General features: G+C 36.4%; 1 pseudogene; it reads left to right on the top strand.

Annotated features, from left to right (window-relative positions):
- Positions 1 to 13,077: 13,077 nt before the first annotated feature.
- Positions 13,078 to 13,782, top strand: LOC118008789 (annotated as a pseudogene).
- The last annotated feature ends 347 nt before the right edge of the window (positions 13,783 to 14,129 follow it).

The raw sequence follows: 14,129 nt of genomic DNA, 5'->3' as shown, positions 1-14,129 counted from the left end.
GCAGTGAATCATGGAACACTACATCTAAAACTAATGATGTAATGTATGGGGATTAACATAACAATAAAAAATTTTTAAAAAGATGGGCGCCTGGGTGGCTCAGTTGGTTAAGTGACTGCCTTCGGCTCAGGTCATGATCCTGGAGTCCCGGGATCAAGTCCCGCATGGGGCTCCCTGCTCGGCAGGGAGCCTGCTTCTCCCTCTGACCCTCCGCCCTCTCATGTGCTCTCTGTCTCTCTCATTCTCTCTGTCTCAAATAAATAAATAAAATCTTTAAAAAAAAAATTAAAAGAAAGGTCATGATTTATTTGTTTATATTTCTCCCCACTCTCCTCTGAACATCTTGAAGACAGGATTTCTATATGATTCATCTCTGTGTCCTCCATACCTAGCACAGTACCTAACATATACTTGGTGTCAGTGTACTCTAGTTGATCAAATACATTCTTGTTCTCTTCCTCTGCAAGGTGATGTGATTCCATTTGGAAGTTCTTTTCACAGCTTATACCCAACAGATCTATGGAAACTACTAGCATGCCTACAGAGAATTCATGTTTTCCTATATTACAATTTTTCACTTGCTTATTTATTTATTTATTTATTTATTTATTTGAGACAGAGAGAATGAGAGAGAGAGAGAGAGCACATGAAAGTGGGGAGGGTCAGAGGGAGAAGCAGGCTCCCCGCCGAGCAGAGAGCCGGATGCGGGACCCGATCCAGGGACTCCAGGATCACGACCCGAGCCGAAGGCAGTCGCCCAACCAACTGAGCCACCCAGGCGCCCTCACTTGCTTATTTTTATTTGAGGCTTTGATTTGAATGTGGCTAGATGTGGGCCAGATTTGTTTCTTCACATTCTACACTAGGCTGGGTGATAAATACACCTAACGTTGCACAATAGAGGCAATATAACAATATTATCATTACCCAAAATGTTACTGAATCCTTTGTGAAAGTGTAGATTTTATCAAAATGGTTGCATGGAGTCATGACAAAACAAAATATCCTTTTTTCTGAGTTACTTTATGAAGTTTTATGCATGCCAAGGGAATTGAGTTTCCAACTATTTAAACAGTTGGTCCAAGGTTACACCGCTATTAACTGGTAGAAATGCGATTAGAATGCAGATCTATACTAGGATAAAGTTCTAGATTATTCATTATATAATACAGAAGGAAAAAAAAAACAACACAGCAAACAGTTTGGGGAACATAGTGTTTTTAAGCAGGTGAGGATCTTATCTAAGCTTTAAATTCTGTATGCCACCAAAAATGCCATAACAAAAACCCAGCAGTCAATGAAATAATTCTTTAGATAAGTCATGGTAATAGTGTGAGAGCATAGGCTAGGGAGCCAGAAAAATTAACTCAAATCCCAACTCCACTCTAATTTTTGGTTTCCTTTCATATAACTGACATTAATAGCAAGATGTTATGAGAATTAAAGATGAAATGCTAACCTGGGGCCTAGTGCATAGACTTGTTCTCTATCAATGTTGGACGACCCATCCCTTTTTCTGATCCTAGGCAATGTTAAGCATTAACCCCCTTGACCATAGATAAAATTTCTGTTACAAAAGCTAGTTTGATGATTGTTCTTGTCTCTCTCCTTGTTGGTGAAGGTAAAAGATGAGAGTTAAAGTTCAAACAATTAGGAAATAATACTTAAGCAACATTAGTGAAATATTTAATAATAATTGCAAATCCAAACATTGGAATGCTGTGCTCTTAGAAATGATTTTACCATTAAACTATATATTCTTTCAATGTTATTCTAATAGGGGCATATTAACATGGTTATGTTGAGTTCAATTGGGATTGTATTAAATCTGTAAGTGAAATGTATAAATCTAGCAAGATATGTATAGGATCTACGTGTGGAAAACTACAAAACTCTGATGAAAAATCAAAGAAATAAATAAATGGAGAAATAGTCCATATACACATATAGGAAAACTCAATATTGTCAAGACATCTGTTCTTCCCAATTTGATTTATAGATTCAATGTAATCCCAATCAAAGTAACAGCAAGTTATTTTGTAGATATTGAAAAAATGATTTTATATTTATGTGCAAAGACAAAAGACAAGAGTTCTCAACACAAATTAGAAGAAGAAAGAAGCTGGAGGACTGACACTATCTAACTTCAAGGCTTACTATAAACCTACAGTAATCAAGATAGCGTAGCACTGGCAAAATAATAAACACATAGATAAATGGAACAGAAGAGAGTCCAGAAACACATCCATACAAATATACAAAAATGATCTTTGATTAAGGAACAAAGGCAATTTAATGAAGAAAGTATAGACTTCTCAACAAATGGTGTTGGAACAACTGGAACATCTACATGCAAAGTAAATAAATGTAGACACAGATTTTACATCTTTCACAAAAATTAACCTAAACTGGACCATAGATCTAAATGTAAAACACAGAACTATAAAACTCCTAGAAGATAACATAGGAAAAAATCTAGGTGACCTTGGCTTTGGCAATCATATTTTAGATACAGTACCAAATGTGCAACCCATGAAAGAAAGAACTGATAACTTAAACTCAATTAAAATTAAACACTTGTGCTCTGCAAAACACACTCTTTTTTCCTTTTTTTAAAGTTTTTATTTAAATTCCAGTTAGTTAACATACAGTGTAATATTAGTTTCAGGTGTACAATTTAGTGATTCAATACTTACATACATCACCCAGTGCTCATCACAAGTGCACTCCTTAAACCCCATCACCGGGCGCCTGGGTGGCTCAGTTGGTTAAGCGACTGCCTTCGGCTCAGGTCATGATCCTGGAGTCCCTGGATCGAGTCCCGCATCGGGCTCCCTGCTCGGCAGGGAGCCTGCTTCTCCCTCTGACCCTCCCCCCTCTCATGTGTTCTCTGTCTCTCTCATTCTCTCTGTCTCAAATAAATAAATAAAATCTTAAAAAAAAAAACCCATCACCTATTTAATCCACTCCCCCCATCTAACCCCCCACTCTGGTAACCATAATTTTGTTCTCTGTAGTTAGGAGTCTGTTTCTTGGTTTACCTCTCTCTCTCTCTTTTTTCCCTATGATGATTTGTTTCGTTTCTTAAATTCCACACGAGTGAAATCATATGGTATTTGTCTTTCTCTGACTGACATATTTTGCTTAGCATAATACTCTCTAGCTCCATCCATGCCATTAAAAATGGCAAGATTTCGTTCTTTTTGATGGCTGAGTAATATTCCAGTGTGTGTGTGTGTGTGTGTGTGTGTGTGTGTGTGTGTGTGTGATATATATATATACCACATCTTCTTTATCCATTCATTAGTCAATGGACACTTGGGCTGTTTCCATAATTTGGCCATTGTAGATAATGCTGCTATAAACATTGGGGTGCATGTATCCTTTTGAATTAGCATTTTTGTATTCTTTGGGTAAATACTTAGTAGTGCAATTGCTGGATAGCATAGTTCTATTTGCAAAACACACTCTTAAGAGAAAAAGACAAACCAGATCTGTAAAATACATATCCAATTAAGGACTGGCATCTAAAATATACAAAGAAAAAACTCAACAATAACAAAACAAACAACCTAATTAAATATGGGCAAAAGATTTGAACAAATATCTCATAAAACAAGATATACAGATGACAAGTAAGCATGTGAAAAGATGCTCAACATCATAATTATTTAGTGAATTGCAAATTAAAATAGTAATAGGAAACCACTACAAACCTACTAGAATGTCTAAAATCCAAAACACTGCCAAATGCTGGCAAGGATGAGGAACAAAAGGAATTCTCATTCATTACTAGTGGAAATGCAAAATAGTACAGCCAATTTGGAAGACAGTTTGGCAATTTCTCACAAAACTACACATAACCATAGAATATGATCCATTAATCAAACTCCTTGGTATTTGCCCAAATGAGTTGAAAATAATATCCATACAGGAGAGAGGCTAGGAAGATGGTGGAGTAGGAGGATCCTAAGCTCACCTCATCCCACAGATACAACTAGGTAACACTCACATCAACATAAATAAACCAGAAAATGATCTGAAGACTGACAGAACAAACTGCACAACTAAAAGTACAGAAGAAGTCACATCAGAGAAGGTGGAAAGGGTGAAGACATGGTTTGAGAGAAAAATGGACCTTGGGTGTCCATGGTGGGGAGGAAGCCAGTGGTGCAGAGAAGGGCAAGAAACACACTATCACACTGGGGATCCTGCATGGGGCAGACAAATCCCCATAATATTTAGCTTTGAAAGGGAGAAGGGCTGAATTTCATGAGTTCTTATGACCAGTGGAACTTAAAGCCTGGAATTTTAAAAATCTGCAGGATCTGCTCTAGGAGAGCCCTGAGGGCAACAGGAAGCTGAGTCCCCACCCTTGAAGAGACAGTAGGACAAACAGTCCACAGAGATACAGACTGGAAGCAGCAATTTGAAAAACGATGGGGGCAGACAGGAGGGAGAATGATTTACTCATCTCAGAGTGTGGTCCAGAGAGGCAGGGATCATGGGGAGACTCCTCCAGGAACAAAGTAGCTGGCACATGCCATTTTCCTCCCCAACACACCCAGCATAAACACAAAGCCACCTGTGGGAACTCGCATGGTGCCCACACTCACTACCTTATACCAAAACCTGCCCCTTGTGCTTCTGTGGATGCACCCTTCCCAGTCACACTTGCCTCAGTTCCGGCACTGTGGACCCCTCCCCCAGAAGAACTGCACAAACCCAACCAACACCTCATCTCCTGACCCATACGTTTTGTGGGAATTCAGTTCTGGTGGTGGTGGCAGGTCTCACTTAGCAAACAGACTGGTGCATACCTTGTTAAAACACATGCCACCCTCACTGGGAACCAAACACAGCTCACAGCAGGCAAAGAGAGCCACTGTAGACAACTGGACTGAAGGAAAAAGCAGCCAGAACTCTACAGAAGGGCACATACAACACACATACAAGACACTCCCTGAAGTGCCAAGTCCTGGGGAACAGGGGATACTGTGCTGCAGGGCATTATAGGACCTCTTCTTCATAAGGCCATTACCTTCAAGAGCAAGAGACATAGCTGACTTTTCCAAAATACAGAAACAGAAGAGTTAGAAAAAATAAGGAGACAGAAGAATATTTCCCAAATGAAAGAACAGGACAAAATCACAGCAAGAGACCCAACCAAGACAGATATAAGTAATATGCCTGATAGAGAATTTAAAGTAATGATCATAAAGATACTCACTGGACTTGAGAAAAGAGTAGAAGATATCAGTGAGAAATTAACAAAGAGATTAAAAAGAGGCAATCAGAGATGAAGAACACAAAAACACTTGATAGAATAGAGGGGATGCTAGATGAAGCAAATGAATTAATTAATGACCTGGAAGAGAGAGTAATTAAAAGTAATCAAGCTGAGCAAATAAAAGGAAAAAATTATGTAAATGAAGAATAGTCTTAGGGAACTCAGTGGTCAATCAAGCATAATAACATTCACATTATAGGTTAAAGAAGATGTGGTATATATATACAATGGAATATTATGCAGCCATCAAAAGGAATGAGATCTTGCCTTTTGCAATGACGTGAATGGAACTGGAGGGTGTTATACTGAGCAAAATAAGTCTATCAGAGAAAGACATGTATCATATGACCTCACTGATACAAGGAATTCTTAATCTCAGGAAACAAACTGAGGGTTGCTGGAGTGGGGGGTGGGGTGGGAGGGATGGGGTGGCTGGGTGATAGACACTGGGGAGGGTATGTGCTATGGTGAGCGCTGTGAATTGTGCAAGACTGTTGAATCTCAGATCTGTACCTCTGAAACAAATAAGGCAATATATGTTAAGAAAAAAAAAAGAAGATAGCAGGAGGGGAAGAATGAAGTGGGGGAAATGGGAGGGGAAGACGAACCATGAGAGACGATGGACTCTGAAAAACAAACTGAGGGTTCTAGAGGGGAGGGGGGTGGGAGGATGGGTTAGCCTGGTGATGGGTATTGAGGAGGGCACGTTCTGCATGGAGCACTGGGTGTTATGCACAAACAATGAATCATGGAACACTACATCAAAAACTAATGGTGTAATGTATGGTGATTAACATAACAATAAAAATATTTTTTAAAAATTCACATTATAGGGATCCCAGAAGGAGAAGAGAGAGAAAATGGGGAAGCAAATTTATTTGAAGAAATAATAACTGAAAACTTTCCTAATCTAGGGAAGGAAACAGATATCCATATTCAGGAGGCACAGAGATTCCCCAAAAAATCAACACAAAAAGGTCTACAACAAGACACATAGTAATCAAAATGGCAAAAAGTAGTACTAAAGAAAAATTTTTAAAGCAGCCAGAGAAAAGAAGACAGTTACATACAAGGGAAGGCCAATAAAGCTATCAGCAGATCTTTCACCACAAACTTTGCAGGCCAGAAAGGAGTGGATGATATATTCAAAGTGCCAAAAGGGACAAATCTGCAGCCAAAAATACTCTATCCAGCAAGGTTATCATTCACAATAGAAGGAGAGATAAAGAGTTTCTCAGACAAACAAAAACTAAAGGAGTTCATGACCACTAAACCAGCTCTACAAGAATTATTAAAGAGGACTCTTTGACTGGATGAGGTGCCTGGGTGGCTCAGTTGGTTAAGCGTCTGCCTTCAGCTCAGATCATGATCCTGGGGTCCTTGGATCGAGCTCCACATTGGGCTCTCTGCTCAGCAAGGAGTCTGCTTCTCTTTCTCCCTCTGCTCCTCCCCCCACACACTCATGTACTCTCTCTCTCTCTCTAATAAATAAATAAATTCTTTTAAAAAGAGGATTCTGGGGCTCCTCCTGGGTGGCTTAGTCGTTAAGTGTCTACCTTTGGCTCAGGTCATGATCCCAGGGTCCTGAGATCGAGTCCTGCATTGGGCTCCCTGCTCTGTGGGAAGACTGCTTCTCCCTCTCCCACTCCCCCTGCTTGTGTTCCCTCTCTTGCTGTGTCTCTCTCTACAAATAAATAAATAAAATCTTAAAAAAAAAGAAGATTCTGAGTAGAAAGGAAAGACCATACGTGAGAGTATGAAAAGTAAAAAACACAAAAGCAGTAACTATTTCTGTAAAAATCAGTCAAGGGATTCATAAAATAAAACAATGTAAAATACGACACCATATACCTAAAATGTGGGGAGGAGAGGAGTAAAGAATGGATTCAAACTTAAGTGACCATCAACTTAATATATACTGCTATATGCAGAAGATGTTATATACAAACCCAACAGTAACTACAAATCAAAAACCAGGAATAGATATGCAAAGAATAAAGAGAAAGGAATCCAGGTATATCACTAAAGAAAGTAAAAAAAAAAAAAAAGAAAAAGAAAGAAAGAAAGAAAGAAAGAAAGAAAGAAAGAAAGAAAGCAAGCAAGAGAAGAAAGGATCAGGAAAAAAACTACAAAAACAGCAGCAAAACAAGTAACAGAATGGAAATAAATACATATCTATCCATAAGTAATTTGAATGTAAATGGACTAGATGTTCCAATCAAAAGACATAGGGTAACAGAATGGATTAAAACAAACAAACAAACAAACAAAAAACAAGACTAATCTCTATGTTGCCTACAGGAGATTCATTTTAGACCTAAAGACATCTGCAGATTGAAAGTGAGAGGATGGAGAAACATCTATCATGCAAATGGATGTCAAAAGAAAACAAGAGTAGCAATACTTATGCTGGACAAAACAGACTTAAAACAAAGATTGTAACAAGGAACTAAGGGCACTGTATAATAATAATGTGGACAATCCAACAAGAAGATATAACAATTGTAAATATTTATACACCCAACATGGGAGCACCCAAATATATAAAACCATTTATAATAAACATAAAGGAAACAATTAATAGTAATACAGTAATAATAATAATAGGGGACTTTAACACCATACATACACTGAAGGACAGATCATCCAAACAGAAAATCAGCTAGGAAACAGTGGCTTTGGGTGACACACTGGACCAGATAAATTTAACAGAAATATTCAGAACATTCCATCCTAAAACAGAATACACATTTTTTTTTCAAGTACACATGGAACATTCTCCAGAATAGATCACATATTAGCCCACAAAACAAGTCTAAACAAAGTAGAAGATCGAAGTCTTATCATGCATTTTGTTTTTTACCACAATGCTTTGAAACTAGAAATCAACCACAAGAAAAAATCTGGAAAGACGACAAATACACGGAGGTTAAATGAGATGCAACTACATCAAAAACTAATGATGTAATGTATGGTGATTAACATAACATAATAAAAAAATAAATAAAATCAGTGAGAAAATGAAAAAAAATGAGATGCAACTAAATGATGAATGGGTCAAAGACGAAAACAAAGAAGAAATAAAAAATTACATGGAAACAAGTGAAAATGAAACCATAACAGTTCAAAATCTTTGAGATGAAGCAAAAGCAGTTCTAAGAGGAAAGTTTATAGCAATACAGGCCTACCTCAAGAAGCAAGAAAGATTTCAAGTAAACAACCTTACTTTACACCTAAAGGAGCTAGAAAAAGAACAACAAACAAAACCCAAAACAAACAGAAGGAAGGAAATATAAAAAACTAGAATAGAAATAAATAATATAGAAACAAAAAAGCAATAGAACAGATCAGTGAAACCTGGAGCTGGTTCTTCGGAAAAAATTAATAAAATTAATAAATTTCTAGCCAGACTTATCAAAAAGAAAAGAGAAAGGACCCAAATAAATAAAATCACAAATGAGAGAGGAGAAGTAACAACCAACACCACAGAAATACAATCTAAGAGAATATTATGAAAAACTATATGTTAACACATTGGATAACCCAGAAGAAACTGATAAATTTCTAGAAACATATAAATTACTGAAACTGAAACAGGAAAAAATAAAACACTTGAACAGACTGATAACCAGTAAAGAAATTGTATCAGTAATCAAAAAATTCCCAACAAATGAAAGTCCAGGACCAGATGGCTTTACAGATAAATGCTACCAAACATTTAAAGAAAAGTTAACACCTATTCTTCTTAAACTATTCCAAAATATAGAAAAGGAAGGAAAATTTCCAAATTTATTCTATGAGGCCAGCATTACCCTGATACCAAAACCAGATAAAGACTCCATTAAAAAAGAGAACTATAGGCTAATAACCTGATTAACACAGATGCAAAATTTCTCAATAAAAAACTAGCAACCTGAATCCAACAATACATTTAAAAAATTACTCACCATAATCATGTGGGATTTATTCCTGGGATGCAAAGGTGGCTCAATATTTGCAAATCAATCAAAATGATACATCATATCAATAAGAGAAAAGATAACCATATGATCATTTCAATAGATGCAGAAAAAGCACTTGACAAAGTACAGCATCCATTCATGATAAAAACCTTCAAATAAAGTAGGTTTAGAGGGAACATACCTCAAAATAATAAAAGCCATATATGAAAAACCCACAGCTAACATCATCCTTAAAGGGGGAAAAACTGAGACCATTTCCCTGAAGGTCAGGAACAAGACAAAGATGCCCACTCTTACCACTTTTATTCAAATAGTACTGGAAGTTTTAGCACTGCAATTAGACAACAAAAAGAAATAAAAGGCACTTAAATTTGTTAGGAAGTAGTAAAATTTTCACTATTTACAGATGATATGATACTCTATCTAGAAAACCCAAAAGACTACTAGAACTGATAAACAAATTCAATAAAGTTGCAGGATACAAGATCAATGTACAGAAATCTGTTGCATTTCTATACAGTAATAATGAAGCAGCAGAAAGAGAAATTTAAAAAACAATCTCATTTACAATTGCACCAAAATAATAAAATATCTAGGGATAAACTTAACCAAAGGGGTAAAAGACCTGTACTCTGAAAACGGTAAAACATTGATGAAAGAAATTCAAGATTACACAAAGAAATGGAAAGACATCCCATGTTCATGGATTTGAGGTATAAATATTGTTAAAATGTCCATACTACCCAAAGCTATCTACAGATTTAATGCAATTCATACCAAAATACCAAAAGCATTTTTCACAGAACTAGAACAAACAATCCTAAAATTTTTATGGAACTATAAAAGACCCTGAGTAGCCAAAGCAATCTTGAAAACGAAAAACAAAATTGGAGATACCATAATTGCAGACTTCAAGTTATATCAGAAAGTGGTAGTAATCAAAACCATATGGTATTGGCATAATGATAGACACATAGATCAGTGGAACAGAATAGAAAGCCCTAGAAAGCCCATAAATAAACCCACAATTGTATGGTCAATTAATCTTCAACAAAGGAGACAAGAATATGCAATAGGAAAAAGTCTTTTCAACAAATGGTGCTGAGAGAACTGGAGAGCTCCATGCAAAAGAATGAAACTGAACCACTTTCTTACACCACACACAGAAATAAACTTAGAATGGATTAAAGCCCTAAATGTGAGATGTGAAACATAACAATCCTAGAAGAGAACATGGACAATAATGACTCTGACATCAGTAGTGGCAATATTTTTCTAGATATGTCTCCTCTCAAGGGAAATAAAAGCAAAAATAAACTATTAGGACTACATCAAAACAAAAAGCTTCTGCAGAGTGAAAGAAACAATCAATAAAACTAAAAGATAACCTACTGAATGGGAAAAGATATTTGCAAATGATACATATGGTAAAGGGTCTGTTTCCAAAATATATAAGGAACTTATACAAATCAACACCCAAAAACCAACTAATCTATCTTAAATATTGGCCAAAGATATGAACAGACACTTCTCCAAGGACGACATCCAGATGGCAAACAGACACATGAAAAGATGCTCAATATCACTCATCCCCAAGGAAATGCAAATCAAAACTACACTGACATACTACCTCATACCTGTCAGAATCGCTAAAATGAAAAACACAAGAAACAACTGTTGGTGAGGATGTGGAGAAAAAGGAACACACTCTTACACTGTTGGTGGGAATGCAAACTGGTGTAGCCACTGTGGAAAACAGTATGGAGGTTCATCAAAAATGCAAAAAACAGTATGGAGGTTCACCAAAAATGCAAAAATGCAAAATACCCTACAATCCAGTAATTGCACTACTGGGTATTTACCCCCCAAATGCAAAAACACTAACTCAGATGAATATATGCATCCCTGTATCTATTGCAGCATTATTTACAAAAGCCATTTTATGGAAGCAGAGCAAGTGTCCATGGATAGGTGAATTGATAAAGAAGAAGTGGTGTATATACATATATATGTACAATGGAATATTAGTCACCCATAAATAAGAATGAAATCTTGTCATTTGAAATGACATGAATGGAACTAGACAGTATTATAGTGAATGGAATAAATCAGTCAGAGAAAGACAAATACCATGTGATTTCACTCATATGTGGAATTTAAGAAACAAATGAGCAAAAGAAAAAAAGGAGAGAGGGAGAGACAAATCAAGAAATAGACTCTTATAGAGAACAAACTGATAGTTATCAGAGGGGAGATGGGTTGGGGGGATGGGTGAAATAGGTGATGAGGAGTAAGGAGGGCACTTGTCACGACGAGCACTGGGTGATGTATGGAATTGTTGAATCACAATATTGTACACCTGAAACTAATGTAACACTGTATGTTAATTATACTGGAATTTAAAAAAACACACACACAAAATGATATCACCTCACACCTGTCACAATGGCTAAAATCAAAAATACAAGAAACAAGTGTTGGTGAGGATGTAGAGAAAAAGGAACACTCATGCACTGTTGGTGGGAATACAAACTGATGCAGCCACTGTGGAAAACAGTATGGAGTTTCCTCAAAAAGTTAAAAAACAGAACTACCCTACAATTCAGTAATTGCACTATTGGGTATTTACCAAAAAAAAAACCCCCACAAAAACGTTAATCCCAAAGGATACATGCACCCCCATGTTTATTGCAGCATTATTTACAATAGCCAAATTATGGAATCAGCCCAAGTGTCTATCAAGTAACTAATGAATCACTGAACAATATATCAAAAACTAATGATGTTCTATATGTTGGCTAATGGAATTTAAAAAATAGATGAATGCATGAAGATGTGGTATATATAAACAAAATGATTAGCTTTTAACATATCTCCTTAAGTAGTTTTTACTTGTTTTGCTGTAGAACGAGTGAACAAATATGTGTCTGATTATTTAACATTTAACATTATTTTAAATATTTAACATTATTTAACATTATTTTAAACTGTAAAGATATATTTTATCAAGTTTATACTGACAAAACCAAGAATGTGAATTAAAAGATGAAAGTAATGGTCATGTACAAATGAATACTTCAACCTTAGCAAGGAATGGACAGCTCTCTTCCTATTCTACATTTTGAGATACCCCTGCTCTGTCCATTTCTCTGGCCCACTTCCCCTGTGCCCCTCCTTAGCATTCCCACTATAGTCTGTACCCATTTATATTTCAGAGTCTACAGTTTGTTTGTTTTTATTTGTCTGCTTCTAACATAAGGTTATGAAATCCATGATTATGACAAACAATGTTTCATTGGTCTTTGAATATCCAGGGCAAAGAACACTTATGTCAATATGGTGGACAGAACTATCTGCTATAATAATAAATTAATATTTTATAGACAACACAGATAGGAAAAATGCACACTTGTAATAGGGACTTGATATAGTGGATGCTATTTTTGTAGGTATAATTTCTATGACTTTTGAGATTAGCTTTCAAGCAAACTTTTTGGGAACTGTGAGGCTTTCTGAGATAATCTCATTAACAAAAAAATTTTAGCAGCCCCACCAACTATCTAGCAAAATTCTCATTATAAAGCCTGACTTAGCACAGTGTTTTTAACAGCACCTCAGTCATGCATGTGATATAACTTTAAGATTTACAAGATATGCTCAAAATTCACATTAGTATTTCTTAATGTTTTCATTTATATTGTATCATCTTTTACTCAAACTCAATTTAAAGGAAATTTTATATCAGTACTGAAAATACAAAACATGCATTACATGCTATGGTAAATATTTTAAAAAATTAATTCCACGAGTGACAGGGGCCAAACCATGGTGGAGAAGGCTCAAAAGAGTGTAAAGATTGCTCCTGAAGAAGTTGTGTATGTAGAAAGTGAAATCTGGGGTGATGTAACTGTAAGATCTAGGACAGCGATCCACTCTAAAGCACAAATTATTGCAGAAGCCAAGCCAATAGTGACTGGTGAAGGTAACCTAATAGAAGAACAGGTGCTTATCATAAATGCTCACCCTGATAATATCACCCCTAATGCTAAAGACCCATAACTGAAACCTATGATCATTGGCACCAATAATGTGTTTGAAATTGGCTATTATTCCCAAGCCATGAAAATGGGAGATAATAATGTTATTGTATCAAAAGCATATGTGAACAGAAATGTAATATTGACAAGTGGTTGCATCATTGCAGTTTGTTGCAACCTGAATATGTTTGAGGTCATCCCTGAGAATAGAGTGATCAATGGGGAAGACTGCCTTTGTGGTGTGCAGACTGAGCAATCACAGCCCCAGATACTACAGCTGGATTTCCTGATAAAAATCTTGCCAAACTACCACCACCTAAAGAAGACTATGAAAGGGAGCTCAACTCCAGTAATGTGTGAAGACAACAGTGAGATACCTCCTAAGGACTTGGTAATAAGATACCCCCCGAGAGTAAAACTAATTAAATCAACATGTGGTGAGGAAGTATCAGTTTATCAAGACTTGGAGTGGTTCGGGAAGAACATACCTTGAGACTCACCACTTTGGGCACTAATTGCAAGCTTAACTGAACCATCCTTTGATTTGCTAATATGGCCTCCACACTAAAATTCAGGGAAAGAAGGAACTCTGGATGAGAGCACCAGAATTCCATTCTGCAAACAGTACATTTAGAGAAGCTTTCTGATTTATACATTAGTTTTATATGAATTTACTTTGTATAGCTCAGCCCCCAAGTCTGTCAATTTAGTCTATGAATTCTAAATATTCTGATAAAATAGTTTCTGACCCTTTAGGACAAAGAACAAATCAAACCTAGACTGTATTGTGCAAACTTCACTCTGTGGGGCTTCTCCATAGACAGGCTACCAGCCTTCTCT

Source organism: Mirounga leonina, unplaced genomic scaffold (assembly GCF_011800145.1).
Source record: "Mirounga leonina isolate KUSES-001 unplaced genomic scaffold, KU_Mleo_1.0 Mir_101609, whole genome shotgun sequence".
Lineage (NCBI taxonomy): Eukaryota > Metazoa > Chordata > Mammalia > Carnivora > Phocidae > Mirounga > Mirounga leonina.
This window is presented reverse-complemented; position numbering and strand designations above follow the sequence as displayed.